Here is a 13,813-nt window from a genome sequence, read left to right as displayed (position 1 = left end):
AATATATCATGTTTTACAGTAATGTTCTCACTGGAGATGAACGTGTTTTTTTTTTCACACTGTTTCCTTGAAAGACAAATTGCACAATGAAATAGTTTTGGTAGATACACTTTTATTTCTCTTTTTTTTTTTGGGGGGGGGGGGGGGGGGACTACGCTCTTTTGTGTTATCGACAATTCGCTAGAGCCGAAGAAAATGCAAGGTATACTTTATTGTATTAGGACCTTATAGATTTGGGACATGAGTTTCAACATCTTTATGAATGTGTGTATTTGTTTCGATGCAGCCTTTTACTTTCACACTGCTGTTACGCAAAGGCCTATACTGATAACAAACATTGAATCTTTGTATAATTTGTTTTTTTTTCTCGAAATTTTGTTTGGTTTCTGTTGTTTGATATAGATACAGTATCTCGAGTTGTGCAATCAAAACTGGACAGACAACTCTCTACATACATTGTCGCTTGGAGAATGCTTGGCCCAATGGGTGTGTACACTGCCACGTCTTTCGAGCTTCGCTGTGAATTATTGCTACAACTTGCCACACAATTTCTTTTCAACAGCAGTCACCATGACATACTCCTGTCAGGTAAGTATATTTCTGTTGACTACTATAATACGCGTAATTCGAATGCGAAAATTCAGTGAAAGATCAGACGATTCTGTCTTCTTTGACGTACATACAATTATGCATATACTGATTGTCTGCAAATGTACATTTCTTTTGCATGTATCTGTGTGTGTGTGTGTGTGTGAGTGAAAAAAAAAACTTAAAGGTGCTAAATCCACTTTGGATTGTAAAGAAAAAAAACAGGATCATCATTTCACATGCTTTGAAATAGTTTCATGCCACAATTTCACACCCAAAATCGTACTCCATTATGAGATAAAAGAAAATGTGCCTCACAAAAGTCTGCATGTCTATACTGATTCATTATTTTGTGGACTATCACCCTTGTTATAGTCCACCAAACAAAAGTAAATATCCGTCGAATGTAATTTGTCATCTTAAAAGCATCATCTCAAGTAATTTTTCGGTTTTGGCAGATCTGAACTTGCGAGATGCTACACTTTAAAATGGCATATAATTTTCCCTTTCACTTAATCATACGGAAACATATCTTGAAGATTAGAGTACTCTAAAAGTTAAATTGCCAAAGTCAGTTTTACTCTCATTTTCTCTTCCTTTCATGATTTCCAAACTTATATATGATTACATACCCCAAAATATTGTATAACTAACTCGTTAATAAGACGTAAGTGTATTTTGTTCTTGTATGATTTCTTATCTCTGTATATTCTCCTGTTTCCTTTATCCCTCCAAAGGATCTGTTTTTATACATAGAAATGAAACATTTCACCGCAAATAACTACAGAGGAGCAAACCTCCAGCAAACCAGTCAAGATTAAAATATCGCCATTTCGTAGCCAGTATCTTTAACACAACCGTATATAGAGGTACAGGGATATCTGTGTAACACATTGGAGAAAATCCCATCAACCATTGATGACAATGTCCTTTATCACCGTTATGGCCGTTCATCTTTGACCTCAATACCCCAAATTTAACCGATTCTTTCTTCATTGTGAACACACTTCCACGTTTTCATCCGTTCTTGAGTTACCGAGAAATTAAGCTTGTTTTATGTCCTTTATGGATACTATGCCTTTGACCTTTGACATCATAGTTTCTTTCGTACTTCACATAACATAATCTACAAGTTTAGCGGAAATGTGATCAACCATTGTGGAGTTATAGAGGAACAAAGCTGATTTTATGTCCTTTATGTCTCCTATTGACCTTTGACTGCTTGATCCCTAAATTAGAGTATGTCTTTCTTATCTTTTTGTAAACACTGCAAGTGTTAATTGAAATCTAATCAGTCGTTTTTTAGTTATTGGGAAATTAAGTTTTTTGTATGTCCTTTATGACCCCTATGACATTTGACCCTCGATCTCATGACCCCCCCCCCCCCCCCCCCCAACATTAATTGTTCATTAATATTACCTTATTATGTACATACTCTGCTAACTTTATGAAAGTTCATTCACCCGTTCTTGAATTATATTGTACACGTACAGAAAGACAGACTGACAAACAGACAAACAACCCGACAGACATGCAGACAATCATACGGAACCGAAAACATAATCTCCACCGACCGTAGGTTTCACTTGGTCATCTGGAAACCTAAACAGACAGGAAAGCTAGCCAACCTGGCCTACTATGGGGTCAAAGTGCATTTAATCATGTACAATGGTTTCGAATAGGATTCTATTGGATTTAGCACCTTTTGAAACAAAACGGAAATGGATTTACCACGTTTTCAAGCAAAGTTTATTTTTCGTTGCATGGTTTCTCCATTTTCTAACAGGAATTTCAATACTTTGAAGAATTTCCTGCATGGGACTGTTAAAAGTGAATGAATGAGAGAATAACATCATAACAGGAAAAAAAATCTTCGTATTATTTTTAAGGAATCATGGACATGGCATGACAATGATCATCTGCTTCATAATTGCTTTTATTAGCCATCATCTCCCTCCTGTATTCAATTCCATGTCCGTTCAAAACGAAACTGTCTATTTCGCAATCCGATGTATTTCAATAAATGCCCTTGACTACGACTCTTTTTTTTTAATAACCAAATTTTGATTATCTGTGCAAGCTGAAAATGTTAGAACTCTCTGGATAATTATATTGAAGAAGTTTTAAGTCTTTTGCACGTTTACTTTCAAGGTATAAAGTATATTAGAAAGCCCTAATTCCAACCCCTTTCTATCATAATCGCTTATATAGTCTTTCATTAAATACAAACCCTTGTACTTATACCTCCGCGATCCCAAACATATCGTGCCTTGCTCGCCCTGGTTTTGACCCTTCAACCGCTTCGCCCCCTTCTCCCACTGATTTCCATAGTTACACAGAGATCAGTGTTTTTCTGGTTTTTTTTTATTACCGTGCTTTCTATTTTTTTTTTTATCAATGTTGATACGATATTTACTTTAAAAGTCGCATCTATTGTATTTCAGTTCACAGTATTTTCCGTGCTTAGAGTGTTGTATTGATTCTGTAGAACCCTATAGTTTTTACGCATTGAAATGTCTTTTTTGCAATTGAAGACCTGAATATAAGAACGACCCAAGTCCGATTTTTGGCCAAATTCAGTTTGACATGGAAAATTGTAACTTATGCATGGACTCATCTTGTGTTTAAATGATAAATCCTAATTACTCCCGGAAGTGCCTGAAATGAATGTAAGAATGGAGGACTTGGGTCATTCTTACATTCATATTAAAGCGCCCTCTCTCATCCTTCTATCATCTCTATAGCAGAATATCATGTATATGATTCAGAGAACGACCCAAGTCCATATGATTCAAAGAACGACCCAAGTCTATCACACAAAATGGCCTCTCCACAATCAATGTAAATGTTAATTGTCATAATGATATATGTTCTAATTTGTATATGTAATGTTGCCTTCCCATCACAGTTAAATAGAATATTATTGGACAAATAAAAAAGATATGAAGTTTTTTGGTTTACTCGAAATGGTCTTCCATGGACTTGGGTCGTTCTTACATTCAGATACTCAATTGTATTTCTGTAAGAAATGAAGTAAATAAACTGAGATGACGGTGCCCTCGCTGGTTTTGCGGCATGTTCCCTGTTTGAGAACTGACATTGATATCACGTCCTCAGATACATTTATATCTGCTTATTCACACGACTTTGGTTTTGATTTCGCACTTCCAGGTGTATATTTTGTTATTTTTCAGATTCAAGATCTGACGTTATCTTTCATCGAAAGTCGAAATCTGGACTTGATTGGAGGACCCATGGCCCAATGGGTGCATACTCTGCCAAATCTTTCGAGCCTAAGTTTGAGAGATGGGAGCTTTCCCGATAATTTCTTGTCAACAGCCATCGCCATGGCAAAATCCTGTCAGGTATTTCTTATGCACAATAAGCATTTGTTAGTGAACGTAGAGAAGAACGCATCATAGTTTGTATTATGCTGGTTTCATTTGAATTTATAGATAACAGCACTGAATATCATTTTATTATTAGAACAAAACATAATATGTACGTAGCATTGGTGTGAGAAAAATGCATCTTCACTGATCTTGGTGCTTGGGTGAAAAGGAATCTTAAGTGGTGCTCTGCAAGGGAGAAGACGACTCTTACGCTTCATAGTTTTAAAGGATGAATATGTCTGACTATAGAGGCATGACAATCTATCAGATCAGAGGAAGAGCTCATGCTGATATACGCTGAAATGCTGTGAGAGATAATGCCCTGCATTTAAAACAAATCCTTCAAAAGGCCTTTCACAAAATCTGTCGCATCCCAAGAGCTTAAATGAAGTTTTACATCACGGAGGCATAATGACCTGTTATTAGTTCGGGCTCGCCATAGAGCATGAGTATGAATCTAGATATTGTGCAAATCAATGTTACAGGTGCTGACGACAACCCCGTTATCCTTCACTTATCAATTACGACATTTGTGGATTGATTATCTTGCTTAAATTCCATCGTATCAAAGTTTTGTTGTTGTTGTTTTTGAATAACCTGTCATGTTTTGTAATAGTAACACCTAATTACTAACTGAAAACTGTCAACGGTTTAACCAATCAAATGATATGGTATTTGTGACGGGTACAAGTCATAATTATAATGGAAATTCTTATCAAATTCTTAGAACTATATCACCCGTACTGTCAAACCTTTTATTCTTTGAAGTATGTTATACGCCAATCAAACTTTATGAACTTTGCTTTAACATTATCGTTATGAAAGTTGACAGGTTCCCATTGACCATCAGTAAGTTCCGTTGGTATTTCTTCTCTCTCTCTCTCTCTCTCTCTCTTTGATATTTATGGATTCAGCTTCAAACTTTCTGTGACATACTTAGAAGCTACTTTGTGAAATGTTATGGAGTATACAACTCGAGAAGAATTCACAGTTTATTTGGTGAAAATCAGTTTTGATGTGGCCGACATATCCCCCCAAAAAGTACAGTAAAGTGATCTATTGAAAAGTGCGTTCCATCTTTTATTAGATCGCTTCCTTTAATGACTTCTTAACCATTTGAAACCAATTTTCATCAAATAAACTTTGAATTATAACCTCCTTTATATTTCATAGGCATGATAAGAGGTTTCTCAGTAGGGCCTATCTTTCAAAAAGGAATCCTCACCATAAAACGTTGGAAACCTAAAGCCCCGTCTCAACGAAAAATGCACCACCCATTTAGAACGGTGTTCTATTGTGCGTACGTCTAGTCATTGTCCAATATTCACACTTTCATGTATTTTCTTCATAGTAAATTTTCTCTTTGTTTACAGATCCAGAAATTAGAGCTGAACATGTGTCCATTGATATCCCCTAGTGAAAAAGACTTTATCAAATGGGTATTTACCCTGCCAAGCCTTTTGAGCCTCAGTGTGACATGGAGCTGCTTCTATCCAATGCCCACGGACCTGGAGCCATCTAATCAGGAATGCCAACTTAAAGTACACCTTTCCTTTTTGACTGCGAAAATACGCCCTTCGGAGTGTTTTTTTTTAACATGTGCTTACTCATCGTCTGCATGTAGACCTTTTCTTCTTTCAAAAACGGCATACTCATTCATCACAAAAATATCTTCACTTATTTGTCGTTTCCTCGTTATAAAGCCTTTCAACATATGGAGAAATGCATCGTATAGGCAAAATTTTTGCCGTAAAAGAGAAATTTTTGCCGTAAAAGAGAGAATCCCGAAAATGTTAAAACTGTTCAGATATGTTTTGTGAAAGGGCCTATAAGTACCAAAACAGAGAATTTTCTTTGTTTTTTTTTCTTTGTTTTGTTTTGTTTTAAGCGAGGAGGGGTTCCAATGTAGACTTTGTTTTTAACCATTTCTAATAATTTGTTGAGTTTCCGTTTCCAAAGCAAACGTGTTTATAGTGTTAAGTGATTAGAATTTTGGTTTAAATTGTTGTTTCGAAAAGGTTTTCGTTATTCCGAAGGTTTGTTAATCCGAAAATGACAGACAAAATACGGAATTACGAAACTTATTTGGTTGTCGTGTCAATCAACCGTCGGAAAAATGAGCTGTAACCAAATTATTTTCGGGTCTTGAAATAGTTGGGTCGTATTTTGTTATTATCATCATTGTTATTATTATCATTATCATTATTATTATCATTATTATTATTATCATTTTCATTATCATTATTATTATCATCATTACTATCATTTGGTGTGGGGTTTCAGGAGTAAGAGTTTCACGGGATGGAGGAGGGTCCCCAGTTTTCCCCATTTTTCCTTTCCGGTACCAAAGCTCCTTCAATAATTGTAATTATCGAACAATCACAGAAAGGAAATTATCTTTAATACTGCAATGAATTAAATTGGTTGTAATCCTTTTGATTGTGTGTATTATGACAAGTGTCGTGTATTTCTCTGTGACAAGTGATGGCATTGTTATGATGTGGTTTTTTTATAGCTAGGAAAGCAAATAATATATAATTACGTAATTTGAGCAGGGCAAAAGAAATTCGCATAAGTATTTGAATTGAACTGAATTCCCAACAACGAAAAAACGAATCAATATATAATGGATACATAATACTGTATATATATATATATATATATATACACATATATATCGTATATCATATATCATATATATTAGATATAACAGGTACTAGTGTATTAGGCCCCCATGCTTCAAAGTGTGCATGCGGTTTGTTTTCTTCGTTTTTTTTTCAGATTCGTGATCTCTTCATTAAGATTTCCCTGCCGGATGTTCTGGATAAGGAAGCAGCAGAAAACCTGGCTAAATTTGTGTGCATCTTCCCTCATTCTGTTCGTAAAGATGTACATTTCTATGGCAAGACTGATAAATTCGCCAACACAATTGTCTCATCGATCACAAATTTTGAAGTAAATATATCAGTCACTTCCTTCTGTTTACTACTTGTTGAAACAGAAAAAGTAACGAAAGTGTCAGAGTGATAAGTATTGAAACGACTATCAAAGTGTTTGATACATATTCGGCATATATAACGTCAGCAATGTTTTCAAATATAAGCCTTATCCGTCTCCTTTAAACAAGTATAATCACTTGTTTAAAAATCACTGCGTATCAGTAATTTTGAGTAATATTTTTGTTTCTCCTCATCCGAAGGACTTACATAACACAAGAGCTTATAAAATGTCAAATACAACTCTAAAAGGATTACGAGAACTAACAAATGTTAATCTTCAAACGGCTCTGAAGAAGATATATCGAAAAAACAAAACGCTCAATACAATAGTTATATCATGTTTCATTATCAGCAAGAACGAGTACAGAAACTCATCGAGGTGCATGTCGCAATTCTGCAGTTTTTTGTGGTTTTTGGTGTAGCTGTTGCTGTTGTTGAATGGAGTTTGATTCGATATATCTTAAAGCATGTGCTACGTTTTATGTTATACACTATCGTAATAAACGTACATTATTATGCTCTTATTTCATTTTGATCTGTAACATGCCACAGCTGGAAAACATTACGGTCAATGGAAAGCCAGTCACGGAGTTGGTCCGTCAGTGATGTTCTAGGAGGCATGACACAGGTATACATTGTAATGTCAGACTTCTTGCTTTATATAATACCTTTTCATTAATAACAATATAATTGCGATGCATGTGACTGTTTATTGAGGAAGTCAATACGACGTTCGAGGCCTTTAAGTTGCAGGCAACTGTCCTCATCCAGACACAGCTATGACCGCTTCTTGCGCTTCAGATGCGCTCTTCGAGCTGAATGGAATCGCCCAAATGGCAAGCCGTTTTAACATTTAATCCTATTTCTTGAAATAAAGAATTCGACTTCTTGATATCAAGAAATAGGATTAAATATTAAAGGACAAGTTCACCTTCATAAACATAAGGATTGAGAAAATGCAACAATATTAGTAGAACACATCAGTGAAAGTTTGAGGAAAATTGGACAATCGATGCAAAAGTTATGAATTTTTTAATTTTTTGTGTTGGAACCGCTGGATGAGGAGACTACTACAGCTTGTGAGTTATATGCGTACAACAGTATAAAGAAAATATAAAAGAAAATTCAACATATTTTCACTTTTTTCGCATAATAAAAGAGCAATTGACTTGCCTCTTTCTAAAGGCAGGGGGAATAATATTACCCATAACATTTATCGGTAACGAGTCAGGGGAATGTGTACTTTTTTCAAAAGATGGAATTTTTGTGAAATTCTCTTTATATTTTCCTTATATTGTTGTACGAATGTGACATCTAAGTTATTCATACACTGCAGTCGTCTTCTCATCCAGCGGGTACTGCACAAAAACTTCAAAAATTCATAACTTTTGAACGGATTGTCTGATTTTCCTCAAACTTTCAATGATGTGTTCTACTAATATTGCTACATTCTCTCAATCCTTATGTTTATGAAGGTGAACTTGTCCTTTAAAACGGCTTGCCATACCCCCAGCTTCAGTCCCTGAACCTGATCTTGACTCAAAGATACACGTCATCACTAAATCATTAATTGGAAAGTGCAGCGCCAGACACAGCGATAGCAGTTTAGGCATGTTTCCGAAATCAAGGCAACTACATCCCATGTACTTGAAGTGCAGGAAAAAAATAAGAAGTTCGCAGAATTGCAATTGCTGTGGAATGAACTGTTTACATGATAAGTAAAAAAATAAATAAATCCGAAACGTTTTCCACCAAACTGAGCATCTGAAATATACCAGGGAGGTGGCCACTTCCATGATTATACCCTTTTTCCGAAAAAAAGCAGGAACGCGAAAGCGGTACAGAATGGACAAAAGAGTGCGGTTGTGTGTATGTGTGTCGTGGGGGGGGGGGTCAAAAAATAGCCATTTCTTATATGACATATTTAATCATCTTCATTTCTTTTTCTCTTCTACCTGTTTGCACAGGTCTTACCGCGAGGTTCGTTATTGGGACTCACAGCTAACACGTTACTCATGCGTACCTAGCTTGACGACATTGGCTAATTTGTGAAGAGAGGAACGTTAACTTTACTGCAGCTATCTACCTATCGCAGCATGGAAAGAGCACATCATTGCAATGAGACTGCCGAAATATTTTCCATAGTCAGTATGGATGTGAGATTAAATCTTAACAGACATAACGAGTCACATTATTCAGTTGGAGGACAGAAGAAAAACAATCTGATATTCCCTGCAGATATATATCACGTCTCCATAGCAGACTCTGTTGATATATTTTATTATGAATAAACTGAGTGAGATAGACTGCTGTACACATAAATCCTAACAACAGCAACGACGACGACGACGACGACGACAAAGAAAGCGCTTGGTTATTGCAATCCAGGACATTACTGTGAGATGCTTAACCTCCGGCTACCTGCATGTAGAAGATAATGAAGTACATGATGGATGAGTACACCTGAGAGGGACTGTCATAGCAGACGGACCTGAACAGCGAAATGATGATCAATAGACACAAGGCCGTCATCAAATGAGTCTGGAATATTAAGCAGAAGATATCCCAGAAAAACGAGAAATGCGGTCCAGTTAATGTCATGTTCGGACACACAACAACCGCTGCACGGTATAGGCACTATTTTTTTTTTGTATGATTACGAGAGCTGAGCAACCTACAGAGGAATTGAGGCAGATTTCATCCATTTTTTTTTGGGGGGGGGGGGGGTGGGCGGGTTGTTCTTTATTATACGTAGAAAAAAATTGTTTGATACTTTCACACCGTAAGATATTCTAATTGTTTGAAGGTGATCTAGTTTCTACCAATCAACTATGGATTAAAATTAAGAGAGACTGGTTTCAACAACACTTTTCAATATTCCCTCAACCCCGAGTGTGAAAAAAGTACTTATGAAAATGAACTTTTACTTTTCTTCCTTCTTTCTGTCTTTTTTGTGTTGTTGTTGTTCATTATCAGCAGAAATGTAATATCTTTATTCTCATGGCTAATTTTGCTTCTTCAGTTTGCATTCTTTCCAACGTATTCAACCTAAAGAACTGAGTAGTACTGACAAATATTGCTTTAAGTTGGTCCCGTCACATTCACATTCCTTTCGTAATGAAACATAAGCCCTAGTTCCGACATTTCCTGAAATATAACCTTGTGCTGTCTGCTTGCATTTAATCATTGCTTTTATTTCTGTATAGAAGCACACATTCTCACGTTTTGAATTGAGATGCAATATTTCTGTCCAGTTATGTATAGTATTGATTGGTCTTATCGTGATGTATGAGAAATAGATTCAATATTATGAAATTATAATAGAGAATGGAAGAAACAGCGAAAATCGCATCAAGTATCTGAGGTGTCTTACTTTATTCATTTTCCGTTCTATCAATGTCTAATATCAAGAGCAATAACCTGATTATGAAATATTAATACGCTTATCACCTTTTTAAGAAGTAACCAGGGTGTTGAATGTTTTCCTCTTTTCTACAGTTTGTCATTAATGGCTTCCAATGCTTTAGATTTATGACATTTAATCATCTGTAAAAAAAGACAATAATTACTACGTTCTTGCAGTCTGTGATATTGAATTCAATTCATCTCGCTGTTTCTTCCTTTCACTTATTTCTCTTTCACATTATAAACATTGTATTGAATTTACTTTTTATTGTACATAAAAGCGAAGAATTCAATCATTTTTTTTGAACATTTCCTTTCATAAGTTCTACGAGATGAAATTAAAATTCTATCTATTTCAAAGTTTCCCACAGTGAAATCCAAATGTGTTCACATAGTTGGCTATGTGAAAAAAAAAAAACACTCGCATAATAACAAAGTATGAAGATGATTTCACACTGTGGTTCGGGTTTTCACGGAGTGTTTACAAGGTAGTGTTCTGGTTCCCACTCTGAATTGTTGATTTACTTTATAGTTCACAATGTAAAAACGATTGAATTTAAGAATGGGAAGAGATTTCACACAGTGTTCCCAGTGTGTTCACACTGTGGGACATGGTGCTTTTTCCAGTATGAATGTACTTGAAAATAGATTAAAACCTTTCTATACATCACGTATATACACCATTTGATATGAATGAATAACCAACTCACAAAAACATTTGGCTTAATTATATTTCAACAAATAAGAATACCACAATATCCCATCCCCACGCCCTTATAGGGAGTATGTTCACATGATTTTTTTTTTTGAAAATATTTGTTCATTAAATGATTCGTGAGAGTGTCTCTATTTTTTACCAACAACAATATTTCTAACATCATTTAACATGATTTGGATGAATCTAAATCATATCTTTTTGGACTTTAACATCAAATAAGTCATTAACTAAGAGAGCAACCCCTCAAGATTTTCTGTCATGTCTGTCAATATGTTTAAAAGTGTATCATCCATTTCAAATAATAAAAGCGTCTTATCACATATCCGTGGCTTACTTAAGTCAAACACAGAACATTTAAAATTAAGTTCACAGAGAACTATTTCATGCCACCATGATTTTTGTTTAAACTCCTAGAGATCAAATGAAGCATACCTTTTTGTTATCATTATAGTATTACGTTCATATATTTTTTAAATCTCTCCGGTAATGAATCTGTTTTTCAGAGGTACGAAATTGAAAGGTCATATCATTAAAATATCGCACCATTTCTACGTAATTACATGTGATTAATTTTACAATCGGCAATCGGATGGTTTTATTCAATGCTCTGGATGTTGCTGCGACAACTGAAACTGAGAAAAAGTTATTTTTTTACTTCCTGTTTTGTAAAGTTTTCTTCTCCAATGCTTCAACTTCTTTTTCTAAAACACATGCTGTAAACAGTTGTCAACGAATGTTTTTTTTCTATCATAGTGCACTCTTTCCTTTCTCTGTCTCTCTATCTCTCTTCTTCTCTTTCAAATATTCAGCAAAAGTCCAAGAGGTATGTAAAAAAAGTCGTTTCGGACAATCTGATGAAGTAACATTAATCCACTACTTACCGCATTATCATTCTGCTAGGTATAACGGTAAAATATGACGGATACACTCACACACACGCACAAACTCCAGCAATTATGGTCCAATAAGTTCCCTTCAACCATAAAGAGAAATATTGAAATCATGCATTCATAATATTTGATCTGTTTTGCATTTCAACATAATACTATATCTACATTATATGTACATGTGGTCTTATTTTATGCAGTGTTGTGCCTTCAGTGTTGGCATTGTTGTTCCCGGAGAACTCTGCATGCCATTATTGTGAAATATGCCTATACACAAACATTGACGGCAAATATCCTGTCCAAGTATTAACGCAGAGGGGAGGATTCAAAACCCAAGACCTTTTTGTATACGAATCCAGAGCCTTAGCTCCTTTATGACTTAGTTCCCACACTAATGACATCAATTCTTAATTCTAAATCGATGTTATTCGTTACAAGCAAAGATAAATTACTTCACAAATCATTTACGTTTTTCCCCAAGACTATAACATAGGGCGATTCGAAAGATACAAACACAGAATTAAGTGAAAATAGATTTTCTACCAACTATCACGATTTTCAAACAAATTCAATAAATCATTTAGATACAAACTACATCAAATCATTTTTTTCCTTTCTCATGATATAAGTACTTCATGTTGCAGTCACAATAAAATGAATATAAAGATTTTTGTTGAGATGACAGTCCTTTCCTCGTCACAAAAGAACAACAACAACAACAATAACAACAACAAAACCGTTCTCTAGGATCGACACTCAGAATGAGAGGATCAAGATGTGCAAATACGGGGATATGGGGATTTACGAATGGCCTTATCTGATTTCATTAACAAAGAGATTTAAAAGTTATGGCTATGATTAAAGTGATCTATTAAACACATTATCTACCATTTGCAGATGAAACAAACACTCAACTTTAGTGATTCAAAATGGTTCGAAATTGTGAGTTAGAGATAGAAATAACTAATGTATAGGAATGTTAATCTGTATATTACTGCTTGGCATTGTAAATGTAGAAAATGTAAACAAAAGTTTTGATAGAATTTTTTTCGAGAATAAATCGTCTATAGTTATGGTTTATTGACAAAAACATTGATACCTCTTTATATTTTAGGCTTTTTATTGCGCAATTTTTTTAATTGCAGGATGTTTTGTGATACAACCACACATGCTGAAATGAGATAACTCCAACATTTTTTTTATCCCTGCTCTCAATGGTAAACAATACCTTTAAGTACATAATGCAATTATGTGTTTCTGCAATAGCTGTCAGTACTACACTTTTTTCAAGAGATTTTATGATTCATTTACAATTTTTCTATCCAGAAAATTTCTTGTTCTGAAGCTTTTTTAATCCAAAAATGAAATAAGTTTTCTTTATTCGGAAGGTTTGGATTTTTTTCTTCATTTTTAGCATTTCTCACATTGAAGTTTTGGGCCGGTTATTTGAACCGTAACATTTTTACCACTGACATTTCTACCCCCGAAAACAGAAAAAAAAAATAAAGTGAAGTTAAAGGAACGGTATAACTTTGTTTCAGTTTTAGCTGTTTATTTTATTATTTTTCTTTGTTTGTGCGATAATGAGAAACTACTTATGAATTATGAAAGTGAATGCAATTATAATAGGAAATTAAAGTTTATTAAGGAAAATCGGTTTTTACTACTGAGAATTACTTTGTTTCTCAATGCCGATTTTTGTCAAAAAAGCACTTATTAAATAGAAAAGAACTTATATAAGAGGAATTTAAAGTTGTTGTTTTTATGAAAATCTGTTTTGAAATGGCTGGGATATCCAAAAGTAAAGGTTGGTCCCACCGTTTA

The sequence above is a fragment of the Diadema antillarum genome, unplaced genomic scaffold, assembly GCF_040938485.1.
Source record: "Diadema antillarum isolate AM-2024a unplaced genomic scaffold, OU_Dant_1.0 scf00000051, whole genome shotgun sequence".
NCBI classification, from domain to species: Eukaryota; Metazoa; Echinodermata; class Echinoidea; order Diadematoida; family Diadematidae; genus Diadema; species Diadema antillarum.
The sequence above is the reverse complement of the archived record's forward strand: the minus strand, read 5'-3'. Positions refer to the sequence as shown.